We start from the raw sequence: 13,840 nt of genomic DNA on the forward strand, positions 1-13,840 counted from the left end.
AATTGAATGCGAAATAGTAAAGGATATTTAGCTAAGCTAATACCTAAGACAAACAATATAGGCCTTAGACCTAGAGCGGCGTTTAATGCTATTATTTTGGGTGGCCAGATTATATTGCACAGGTCCTAAAACAGTAGACCGTTTTCTCCCTTTTAGACTTCAGCCTTTTCTTGGATTTCAAGTATATTAGAGATTATAAGCAAACTAGATTGCCCTACATTGCAAGTTCTCTTCCCACTGGTAATTAAAGCAATTGTCGGCATTCAAATTTGCGAGCGCAAGAGTTGGCCTCCACGTGAAAAGTCTCAATGCGAGGCCTACATCTAGTTCATTTTTTCTCATTTCTCTAGCGGTTACCAAAGTTATTAATTAAAAACCGATTATCAAAAGGTATGTGTTCCGATTTTTACGTTCCCTTATTAGTTTTGTGACTCGCAAACTGGGGCCGCTCTGATAACTTCGAACAGTAGCTTAATTCTTTACATTGAAAATTTAATAAGACGTTTAACAGTAGTAACAGAATGGACCTATTGAGAAGGCACGAGCCTACCTTAAATGTATGCTAGCATGATTTACTTCTTAACGGAAACTCTTCATTTACCAATTGTATAGTGTCGTCATCTGGTAATAATACGTAATTTGCTGCGGTTATTTCGACCTTAATTTTCAGGAAGATCAATATAATCAGATATATTAAGATGTTTTTTATTACTTCAACATTCTTCCCTATTGTAATTTAAAGTTGATTTCATTTGGTAGATTAACGGCACAGGAAATCCCCTATTATATTATAATATTTAAATAATACGACTGATACCACATATCAGTCATATTATTTAAATATTATTATCATTTTGATCATGGACATCAAATTGAATTTATACAAGTCCCTTTTCCTTTTTTTATTGCGACATCTCATTTATTTCTTAGAAATACAAGGGTTTAAAATGTTTGACCTTTCACCCCTTCAAAACCTGATATTGTTTTGGGTTTTATTGGTTTTTTTTCGGATGCCATGCCCGTGATTTACCACAATTAATCAAAATCACAAAGAATTAATTTTAGTTCTCGTGAAATTATTTACAAAATTACACATAAAAGTAGAAAACATGTAATTCGGTGCTATAAATTAACTTTTATAGAACTTTCTATTTCTTCTCGTTTTTTAAATATTTTGTAACTAAGCCAGTGCGAAGCATTTGATATAATTGAACGAAATAGATATGAATAATTTAAATTTATACACTAGAGGAATAAGCATTTGGTCCCTATTTTAATACACGTGATGGGCAGAAAATATTAAAGAACTACAAAATTAGCTCAAAAGTTCAACTCGAATTTCAAATATAGCTTCTCCGCATCTCTTGATAAAATGCCCAATCCAGTATTTTCTACAGGGTGTTTTGAAATTTTCTGGCTATACGAATGAAGTTGGGAATAATCTAATTTAAAATTTTAAGAAAAATTTAAAAAGATTTTTATGGATTTTCATTAAAATGAACAAATAAAGTTGGACTAGATGAAAAGACCCTCCATCAAACTATCCACGAATGAGATATCGACCGTGATTTGATTTTTGTACCTGGCTTTGCATGATGTCTGACGGAAACTCAGATTGTCTTAATCAGCTCTTAGTCTCCGACGAGTGTTCCTTACTAGACTTGTATCCTTAAACCACATGTGGTTTAATCTCACTGTGGAATTCTGACTCAACGTATGAACTAGTCTGCTGGGGAGTATTATTATCGGTTCTTTTTTTAGCAACAACGTCTGAACGGGCAGAACAGCCTTTACCTCTTGCAGAATGAAGATGACATTTTTCTGGTTAACTACAGACGTCTATGGTTCCGACCACATCAAGCTCGTGCTATTGCAAATTATCTTAACACCGACTTTCCTCGGCGATGGATTAGAAGAAACGTCCCGTCAGGCCCATCTCTACCATTAGGTAGGGCTAAGCCCTAAGGCACCGCGTTAAATTTTTTTCTATAGTTTAATTGTAAAGTATTTAAAGACGCGGCCATATGAAAAAGGGAGCCTGATATTATTAACCCAGGGGCGCCTGAAATGTAAAGACAGCCCAGGTTCCCGTGTGAGGGCATCCAAGGTCATCAGAGCCCTCGATTTTTTTCTGTGGGGCTTCGTGAAGGCGCACATATATCAGACGTCCGTGGCAAGCATTGGCGAGTTACGCGAAAGAGTGGTTGAAGGTTTCCGTCCGATGACTCCCGATATGGTCCAGCGATCTTTTAAATAGATGCTCCATCGTGCGGAAATATGAATAGCAGAAAATGAGGTATTAATTGCACCTTTAAGTGAACTGTCTGATAATAATAAAAAATGTAACCTTTGATTTAATAAAAACTAATGAAATGTGTTATGCTGGTAAGCTACAAATTAGGTACACACCAAGTAAATTTTCAACATGGTTATTCCTTCCTATGACGAACTTGTAATTTTTCGAGACCTCATATCTTATTGGAAAATCAATCTTTTGTAATCCCACTTTATTTGTACGTGTTCACGTATGCTGTTCAACTTTCTTATTGACAATTTTGGTCTATCACCAACCGTTCAAAACATACACTTTTGAAAAACGTAAAACTCTTAATTTTTCTGAAATGTAGAAAATGGACAGTTCCGTACTTCATACATATACCCGAAAAATTTCAAATTCTACATAATGGGTTTTTTTTAAATAAAATCCCTCTCCGAGAAAATCAGACATCTTGTATATGCCATTTAGCCCAGGCACTTAAGAGTTTTAATCGACCAATTTAGATTAAAAGCTGAAATTTGGCATACTAAAAAATATACTATATGTCCCCACCCCTCAGACACTTACCTCGCCGGCATTTTGGATAATCTGCGCCATTTTTCGTTTTTTGAAGATAATTTTTATTTTCGCAACGAAAGGCAATAAAAATTAAATTCCAAAGCCTAATATTCTTTTACAGGTATATCTACAGGGTAAAAAAATTCGAGTTGAATTAGCCGCCATTTTGGAAAAAGACCGCCTTTTCGCGTTTATTGAAGGAAATTTTTATTTGCGCAAAGGAAGGCAGTAAAAATTTAATTCCAACGGATAATAAGTGTTAAAACTATATCTACTTGATAAAGGTTACCGAGTTAAATGAAAGGCGGCCATTTTTTTATAATTTTTCGGTTCGTAAGACTTTAAAATGGCACATCAAAATAAACCAATTGAAATATAAATCTTCAAATATTTTTAATCACCTTGGAAAAAGAAACTGACAGATATAATTTGTCAATGAATCAATGTTATAATAACTATAGTAATGACTAGTAATATTAGTAGGGTATCTAGGATTCAAAATTTTCTTCGTCGTCGTTGGTAGAAAAACGCTCAGAGTTATCGCAGCTGTTACCTCGGCAGCGTGCACACATAGCCGTACACACCAGCTCCGCTTTCTTGCAGCCACAACTTACCAGTTTTAGAAGAACTTCTGGGGCTGGTGGAAGTAGCGTTGCAATAGGTGTTTAACATCCGTTTAAAACTCGATTCCAATCCAAATTTCAGGATCCAATTCAGCGCCTCGCCATCAAGTACACCCTGTACGAACGAGTCATTGATCGATTATTGTTATAGTATCTGCAATAATCTACCGTGTCGAGATTTTGACCTCCATTAAATTTGGACACTAAAGCTCTTAAAACTGGGTTGGATAGGAGAATTTTTAGCGCTGCTTTCTTTCCTTTTCCATACAACGTGGACGTTGTATCGCAACCGGTAATAGCGTGTATGAATAAAATGTTATCTGCAATTTCTGCCAATTCTTTTCTGAGGAATTCGATAGCAATAAGATAACTTTGAGTTTTTTTCGCTCCTGGCTTCTTGGAAAAAATATCAAGACAAACGTCAGCTAGTGCAACCAAAAGTACCAAAATGTCGGTGTTCTCGGCTACAACTGTTATATTTCTAGTTTTCGCTTCAGTTATTGCAGATAAGACAATTAATCCGTCAGTGTCCGCTTCTGCTTGGTAGCTAGTTTAGTAAGAGGTATTGGCTTTTGTTGTGGGAATTACTTAGAAAATTGGGCTTAAGATGTCCACCATATATATATATATGTGTATCGTGCATGCCGCACACATCTCTTTTTCTGTTATCAAGGCTTAGAATCCTCACGTAAGCTGACTTGGCTTTGTCTATACCAACCATTTTACCTTTTGAGCTAAAAACGTACGCCGCCAATCTAAATGGCGCCTGGAAGAAATGAACAACCAGATTTGATAATTATCTCATGGCATAAGGTATTCGAGATGATTCTCGACAAAAAGGTCTTTTATTTCATTGTGTGGGTGATATCGTCCGGGACATTTTTATGCGCTGCCTGGGATTGACAACACGTCTACCTATGATGCAGCTAAATCGTTACTAACCAACCACTTTGCACCGTAGCAAAACATCGATTTTGAAGTATTCAAATTCAGAGAGGCTTGAGATAGAGACCATGAATCTGTGGACTAATATCATGTTCGTTTGTACGATCAATGGCCAGCTTCTGCGTTTTTACCGATCTGGATTCAGAATTGAAACGCCACATTGTACAGACCTGCAAATCTAAAAATCTTCGAGGTTTTGCTTTTGAACACACTGGTCTAAACCTAAATCAGTCACACCAACCACCCCCACATCAGTCTCGTCCCATCACAAACACCAAATACTCGCAATTCACTACATGTAACCTATGCGGGGGCATATCCGTGCCCGGCAAAGGGGAAAAATTGTCAGAACTGTGGAAAGTTAAATCATTTTCACAGAGTCTGCCGTTCACCGGCCACACCTCAAACCTTTAAGCATAACCAGTCTATAAAAAAGATAATAAAACGTCTGCTAATCGCAAACAACAACCAAAAGTCAACACGTTGACCGCCATCGAAACCACGCATCACGAAGACTAAGAATCAGAGTTTCTGTTCTCGCTGTTTCATCACACTAATCATGGCTCGTTACCATTACTGGAGGTCACAGTAGGGGATAGCTCTTCTGATGGACACCGGTGCCAGTATAACCTCCTGAATAAGCGAACGTACCAATCACTCGATAACCCACCAGATCTCAGTCCATCTTCACTGAAACAAAACCAATCAAACTACTTGGACAGTTTGAAACTGACATCAAAACCAACAAACATAGATCTATTGGACTTTTCTACGTCACAAATGATGTAGGTAGGGCATCCCCATCAATAATCGGTTATCCAAGCTTAAGTGACTTGCAGCTTATCGCCTCACCAGATCGGTTGAAACATACCGTCAATATCGTCGAGTCTGACGACATCGCTGCAAGATATCCAAACCTATTTCGAGGTATAGGTCAGGTTAAAAATGTCAAGATTACACTTGCTATCGACAAATCTGTAACACCGGTGGCTCAACCACATAGAAAGATACCTTTTCATTTACGTGAAGCGCTCAATGATAAATTATATCTACTACTCAAGAATTACTTTATTGAACCGTTAACTGGACCAAGTTCATGGGTGTCACCTTTCGTGCTGGTCGGTAAAGGTACACCTAACCCATCTTCACCAACCTCTCAAGGTCAAATTTCCAATCCCGAAGATGTCCAAAAATCAGACAAAATAAAGAAGTTTCGTCTATGCGTCGATATGTGCCTTGCCAATACCGCCATTATCCGCATTCGTCACGTCATGCCAACGATCGACCATGTCATCCAGAAGTTAAACGGAGGCACAGCGTTCTCGAAAATAGACCTTAACAAAGGCTATCATCGGGGGCTGTGAACATGTTCACTAATATACAGGGTCTTTTTTTTTGCTCGGAAAAGTGTTTTTTTTCAAAAACTATTTATAGTACCGATTTCAAATTTGGAAGGTCAATTCTCTATACCGGGGGACATCAGTTTGAGAAATTTGAGCGTTTTCGGTAATGTTTTCACCAATTTTGAAAAATTATTTTTCGACCACTAGGTGCGAGATAAAAAATTTCTATTATAAAGTTGTAGGCCGTCATCGAAAACCCTTAAAAATTGTTCACTCGACGAAAAACAATTTATTTACCAGTGAAAATTCGAGCTTGAAAAATTTACAAGTTGGTGAAGCCAAATTACGATTGTTTGAAACGATAATTGAAACCGAATTACCTAATCCAGTTGAAACTTTGTTTAAAAAACGACCGGATTTAAAAAACACGAGGCTATAGGTCAATCCTAAACATGCATTGGGTATTTAAAGGAAAACTTTGGGAGATTATTATCAGTGTTTGATAATATTTCGAACAATGCCTGAGCGTACCGAGATAGTTGCCATTTACTATGGAGAAGCAGCGCAAAACCTTAGAAGAGTGACTGAAATCTTCGCAGAAAGACATCCAAATGGAGCACCATCTGTAAATACAATAAGACGAGCAATTTACGATTTCAATCAATTTGGTAACTTGCAACCTAGGTTTCGCGGATTGGTTAACCGGATTTACACTTCGAGAACAATGTACTCGCGTACTTTGTGGCATATCCTCGTCACAGTTGCGCTAACGCCGCTGCTGATTTGGGTTGTTCTGCAAATCGTGTGTGGAAAATTCTTCGTAAGAATCGCTATCACCCATACAGAGCTACGCTCCACCAAGGACTAATTGACGGAGACCATCAAAGACGTTATGAATTTAGCAACTGGTTACTAAATGCTGTCCAAGAAGATAGACAATTTTTGCGCCATGTTTTGTTCTCCGACGAAGCGTCATTTTCTAGAGATGGGTCCTTTAATCATCAAAACAGCCATCTTTGGTCTGACATCAACCCACATTGGGGTTTTGAATATCATCACCAGGTTCAATTTGAACGGGTCAATGTTTGGGTTGGACTTGTTGGAAACCGTTTAGTTGGTCCCTTTTTCCTGCCGACGAACCTCAACGGCCAAAGGTATTTACATTTTCTACAGAACGAACTGAGTGACGCAATCGACGACCTTCCATTGGCTGAAAGACGTCAGTTGTGGTTTCAGCAAGATAGCGCCCCTCCGCATTTTTCCCGGCAAGTAACTGAGCACCTCAACAACGAGTTTCCTGAAAGGTGGATAGGGAGAAATGGTCCAGTGCATTGGCCAGCAAGGTCACCTGACCTAACACCGCTGGATTATTTTCTCTGGGGATTCGTTAAAGCAAAGGTATACGCCACGCCCATTGAAACTAGGGAGGAACTCATTAGACGAATAATCAGTGCTTGCCGAGACGTCACACCAGAAATGGTAGAGAAAGCGTTTGAGAACTTAATTGTCCGCGCACAAACCTGTGTTGCAGCCAATGGTGATATTATTGAAAATGTTTTGTAAAAATTTATGTGAATAAAATATCTGCATTTAAAAACCAAACGTGTACCTTTTTTCAAGTGTGAAAACTCTACTACGTTTGTATTAGACTTGTTCCCTTTTCAATTATCGTTTCAAACAATCGTAATTTGGCTTCACCAACTTGTAAATTTTTCAAGCTCGAATTTTCACTGATAAATAAGTTGTTTTTCGTCGAGTGAACAATTTTTAAGGGTTTTCGATGACGGCCTACAACTTTATAATAGAAATTTTTTATCTCGCACCTAGTGGTCGAAAAATAATTTTTCAAAATTGGTGAAAAACATTACCGAAAACGCTCAAATTTCTCAAACTGATGTCCCCCGGTATAGAGAATTGACCTTCCAAATTTGAAATCGGTACTATAAATAGTTTTTGAAAAAAAAAACACTTTTCCGAGCAAAAAAAAAGACTCTGTATACAGGGTGTCTCCATTTTATCGGCCCAGGCATTTTTCTCAAAAAATATATCTTCTAGAAATGTGAAATTGTCAGTATGTACTCACTTGTAGTCGATCGTGGTTATTTGTCAATTTCAGAAAAATCGTGAAATATTTAACGGTTTTAGAATTTGTCGGTTGTTTCAATTGTTATATCCTGACAGTCAACCAAATCACCACACTATTCTCCGAGCTGTTGCTGACTTCGAAGGAGACGGCAATATGAATCCCAGATTACGTGGACCTGGACGTCATAGCACGAATATGGAAGACACAGTCATCGTCTACTTTGTCGCTTACCCTCGAGCAATTATAAGAATGGCATGCTCCGATTTGGACTTGTAAATATATCATGACTGGAGTGTCCTTAACCACCATTAGTTTCATCCGTTTCGAGCCACGCTCCACCAAGCACTTCGCAATAGTGATCAGCGCCTTAGGTTGGATTTCGGTAACTGGTTCAGTACCATGGCGGATGCCAACGAAGATTTCCTCCATTTGATCCTGGCGTTCGACGAGGGTTCCTTTGGAAGGGACTGCACATTTAACCAAGAGAATAACCATATGTGGAGCGATGTAAATCCGCACTGGGGATTTCCACATCACAATCAAGTACAACTCTGCTTGAACGTCTGGGGAGGTCTACTAGGAGATTGCGTCATTGGGCCATTTTTCTTCCGAATCGGCTTAATTGAAGTAGCAGAAGCACTGTAAGATGTCCCTATAGTCAACCTGCCACGCCTTTGGTTCTTGCATGACGGTGCACCTCCTCACTAGGAACGACATGTCGTGCAATACCTCAACACCGAGTTGCCTGAGCGTTGGATTGGGAAGAATGGTCCAGTGCGATGGCCTCATAGGTCCCCAGATTTGACACCACTGGACTTTTACGTGTGGGGATTCGTCAAGGAGGAAGTAAACAAGACGCTAGTCACTAGCGAAGACGACTTGTGCCAGAGAATCATTGCAGCGTTCCATCTCGTTACTCCAGATATGGTCCGTGGTTCGTTCCAGAATATGTTTCATCGCGTACGGATTTGTATAGCAGTGGACGGTTGCATTATTGAACCATATTTGTAACAAACTTTCTGTAATTTCTTATTATAATAATTGCACTTGTTCATACACTTAGTTTTTAAAAGTAAAACAATGATTTGGCTCAAAAACATGTTCATTTTTCACAGACAATCATTACAATAACATGAGGCGTAAAAACTTTTGTGTAGTACCAACTTGTTATTTTGCATGACCTATTATTTCTGTGAAAAATGTACGATTTTGACCAATCCAACTCCATTAAAGGTTTTAGAAAATGTTCTACAACTTACTCGTTGACATTTTTCGTCTACCACTTAGCGTTCAAAAATTACAAATTCTAAAAATTGAAACATATCACGATTTTTCTGAAAATCACAAATAAGAACAATCTCTACCGAGAGAGTACATACTGAAAATTTAACATTTCTAGAAAATATAGTTTTTGAGAAAAATGTAGGGCCAATCAAATGAAGACACCCTAAATATATGGCTCACAGTTCACGGTTGTCACCGATCATATGCCGCTTCTTACCTTGTTGGGAATTCCAAGGCGAAAACATCTGCGAACATTGAAAGATGGAATCTTCGGCTCGCACCCTAGGATTCACATCTAATATACAAACCCACGAAGCCCAACCCAGCAGATTTCCTCTCCCGCAACCCGGTGAGATCGCTGGACACAACACGCTGTCTTTCTACAGCCACCGAACAACATATCAACCTGCTTTTTCATCACGCCATACCGAAGGCCACTGTTTACAATGACATTAAACAGGCATCGGATGCTGATACACTGGTTCAAGACATTATTTGACGCTTACAGACCAACAACTGGAAGTTACCTCCTTCCGACCCTAATCGAGACGCGATAAAGAGAGTCCAGGACATCAGAGCAGAACTGACCGTTGCGAATGGAATAATATTAAAACAACACCAGACACATATTCCCGAAGCTCCCCAACAAGAAGTCATTGCCATTGCTCATGAAGGATATCTTGGTTTAGAATAAACGAAACGACTAATGCGAAAAAAGTATGGTTTCCGAAAATGGACCTACTCGTTGATCATGTCTTGCATATTAGTCCATATGGAATAACGAACTCGTTTTCCTCTCGGCAAAATCGTTTCATTTATATCGCTGGAGCCTAATGTTAAAATATTGGGTCGAATCTTCTCCATCTTCGCCGTGCCCGAGGTCATGAAGACGAACAATGGTCCACCATTTAATTCTTCTCGGTTTACCGATTATCTAACGACCCGGGGAGCACATCTTCACCTTATTGGCTGCAAGCTAATGGCTGCGCAGAAAGGTTCATGAATTCGCTTAATTAAACTATCCGCACCACCGAGGTCACAGGAACGGACTGGAAATACGAGCTTCAACGTTTCCTGTCCAGCACGACCGGGGTACCACCGTCTACGCTTATGTTTTCAAGAGCCGCAAAAACAAAATTACCCTTTACACCAATAACCTTGGACACTACCAACACCGAAGTGGAGCAGAAAGCGTTCCCCGATCGCAAGAAATACGCAAAAACCAATCACTTTTCTAAAGGTGATCTCGTGCTCGTGAAAGCAAATCGAACGCACAAAATGGCACCTTACTTTGCTCCATAACCCCCATATACAGTAACAGCGACTCCTCATTTTGTAGGGTTTCTGGTACCCTCTACTCCTCCAACCTTTTTAGAAGAGCAGAGCGAACTATTGAACTCTGGTGAAAGCCAGCAATTATCTGGATCACCACAAAGTACGACAACGTCCAGCCCTTGCCACGCCTCTATAGCTCAGACTCCACAATCTCATTCAAATGCTCAACCTCCAGCATCACTTCAGCCTCAAAACCGTTATAATCTACGATCGAAAATAACGGTTCCTAAAAGACTCCATACCGAAATATGTTTTGAGATGGGTTGTATTTTTTATAAAGAGAAAGGAGATGTGATGTTCGAGAGAGAACGGTAGAATAAAAGTTGGGGCGGGATAGACGCGACAGGTGTAAAAACAGCTCATTAAAATAAATGTTTCTTTTGTGTTCGTAATTACATTAAATAAATCAAAATACCTATAAATACCACAGATACATCGGTATCTTTAGTCGCTATGTCTATTACCTTTTTTGCTAGCGACGCTTTATTCCTTTTTCTCGTGGATTGACGGTGAGCGTGGAGCGAGCTCGTCAAAAAGGAAATCCAGTAGATTATCGCTAGACTCCATCACGCACGTAATTCGTTTAGTTAACGTCTATAATTTCATCTTGGATTTTTACTTCGTTGAGGCCAAAGTTTTAACTTGGTTATTACGCTTCTATTTAATCTCTGCAAAGTTACAACCGAACATTTCGGTCATTGAATTCATTCCGACGAGCTTCGCTTGATGAGAGGTTACCGAGTCATCGGCTACCATTCCACTGGAGAAGGAAACGAGATGGCTAGATTGCCTTTGGAAGGGATTTCTGTCTCTGAGCCGAGGCACGAGATTATTTGTGTCCACTTTATCTCGATATTGACGACTATCACAAAGTTCCACATGAAACCCCACTCAACTGCTCAATGACGTTGCTAATCTGCACACAACCTGGCATTGCGTGTATCCACGTTGCCGTGAGTTAAGACCACCAGCGGCCTTCATAGGGCGAATTGGAACTTGCTCTGTGGTCACGTTGGTCCACATGCCTTCAAAAAACAAACAGATCGACGAATTGTTAAAAAACCCTCTTTGACTATCTTTTCAAATGTCGATTTTGTGCGGTTTTGCATACGGGAAATTTGCTGCATGGAAGAAAGGAAGCATTTGGCATCTAGTATGCAAATGAAGTTCCCAATCGCCATTTCGTTCGGCTCGTATAAACATTAGCGAAACTAGGTCATCATATTGTAGACAAAGTTTAGCGGTGTCACTATTTTCTTTGTAGGTGGACGCAAGTTCGGTTATTGTTAGTTGAATATTATTGACCTCCGCTCAATTGTCGACGTCCTCGACTGTTTATTTGTTATCCAGAAGCGTTCTGTGCAATTCTTGTATTTCCTCAAGGTCATCAATAAACAGTGAAGAAATAACTAGTTGGGTTAAATAATGTGCTCGAAGGGTTCGTGTGTAAGCGTGACCCGTCAGCATTTTATCTTCTGAGCAAGTGGAGTAAATAACGCAACAAAATTCCAGGAGACCACTTCCCGCCATTATACTTTCTACAGCTTCCATAAATGACATGAAACCCTTCTAATCGAGGAATTAATTAAGGTATAATATTATCTTTATCAGCGGACAAAACCATTTTCAATGCTATCGATTTTGTTCAAAGTCGGGCATTATGCAGACCTATATGAGATATTAAATTTCCCAAAAGGAGACATTGCACTACCCATTCGATTTCCCATGGCAATCGAAAATGTTTTTAATCACTGAAAACCAAAAAATCTCCATTTAAAAAAGCATGGGATTTTCGTAATTTGGACCACATTTAGGTAAATTTCATTAAAATATAGGTCTACATTACGCCTATCACCAATGCTGAGAAATCTCGAATTAAGAAGCAAAAGACACCTAGAAAGGTAACATAAAACCAGGTCGCATGCATCGACACACGTGCATGGTGCCTCTTCTCCTCGGATAGTCAATAAAACCAAACCAAAGTCAACTGAAATAAATAAGAAAAACCAGCAATCATCCTCATCATGCTCCGTATGTTCCCAGAATGTTACTACAAGTCATCATGCACTTCTGTGTCATATTCGCTGCGTTAATGTTTCAGAATCTCTTACCAAGCACATGTTCAATCTGGATCAGAAAACTTTGTGTTTTTCTGCACGTTATGCATATCAGACCTTCTATCTCGCAATTGTCGGACAACCTTGCCGCACTGAATTAAAACTTTGTGGCCTTGGTCCCGCGGTCCAGAAGAGCAATTACTATCATTATCTTAAGCTAACATAACTAACCTCAAGTCTGACATTTCCTCTCTGCTTACTAACTTTGCGACGTGCCCAATGATGTTGAGAGTTTAAAAATGTCAGTTACGGATCTAACTTCTAGGGTGGAACTGGTTCTGTGTTCTTTGGTGGTCTGACTGAAATCACAGCCAACATCAAAGCTTGAATTCCAAATTCCAATACCATGAAGTATTATCGGAGCATTTTACTTGTGTTGGTGTACAAATGGAGACAATAGATGGCTTGAAAGCGGACTACAATGAGCTTCACACCTTATCACAGTCTCAAGCAAATTGGATTTCTACCCTATAATTACAGATTTCTACACATGTGGCGTCCTTTGTGGACACTAACAATGACCTAACTGATTTACATTCAGAGCAGGCTCCCTTGAAACTACCTAGAACGTTAGATGAACATCAAGAAATAAATGAATTAAAATTTAATGCCCTTATGTCTTTGATGATGACAATATTACCGAAGACAAACGTTGGCTTTTCTAAATTCCTCAGCTCTGTCTGCTGCTGAGGATTGAGCTTTTGGGCAAATTCAACAGCAATTCTCCAAATAACAGGTCGCTTCGTATTCGTTTCTTGAAAGTTACATACCGTCAGCTGTTTGTCCAAAGGGCCGCAAATCTTAGACAGGATCCCAATGATAAATTTAACTATTCAGTGGTCTCGGATCGTACGGATCACCAACGTGAAGAACGTCGGAAACTTTTTTCTGAATTACGATATCGAAGTAAAGCAGGATAATTGAATCCCTTCATAAAGCATGGTGCTATTGACCAAACCGTCTCGCCAATATACTTAATCATATCAAAATTATTACCGAAATTCACCGTCACCTACTATTACATTGCATCCAAGCACTCAAAACAATTTATTTACTACTTCATATTAACATGTAACCAACTAACAGTCTAATTTTCCTTCTTCATTTGCCCCACATCCCCCATTTCCAGCTCCCAAAAACTACTAAATGTTATCTCTCTACTTCCTTCTACAACTCCTCCTATGACCCAGTCTTGTGTCCATCCTCTTCATTTATCTGAAAAAGGCGATGTTCAGGTTTCCTCCACATCATTAGCTAATCTCAATGTAATT

This window comes from Leiobunum rupestre, chromosome 4 (assembly GCF_980474605.1).
Source record: "Leiobunum rupestre chromosome 4, qqLeiRupe1.1.hap1, whole genome shotgun sequence".
In the NCBI taxonomy this organism is placed as follows: Eukaryota; Metazoa; Arthropoda; class Arachnida; order Opiliones; family Sclerosomatidae; genus Leiobunum; species Leiobunum rupestre.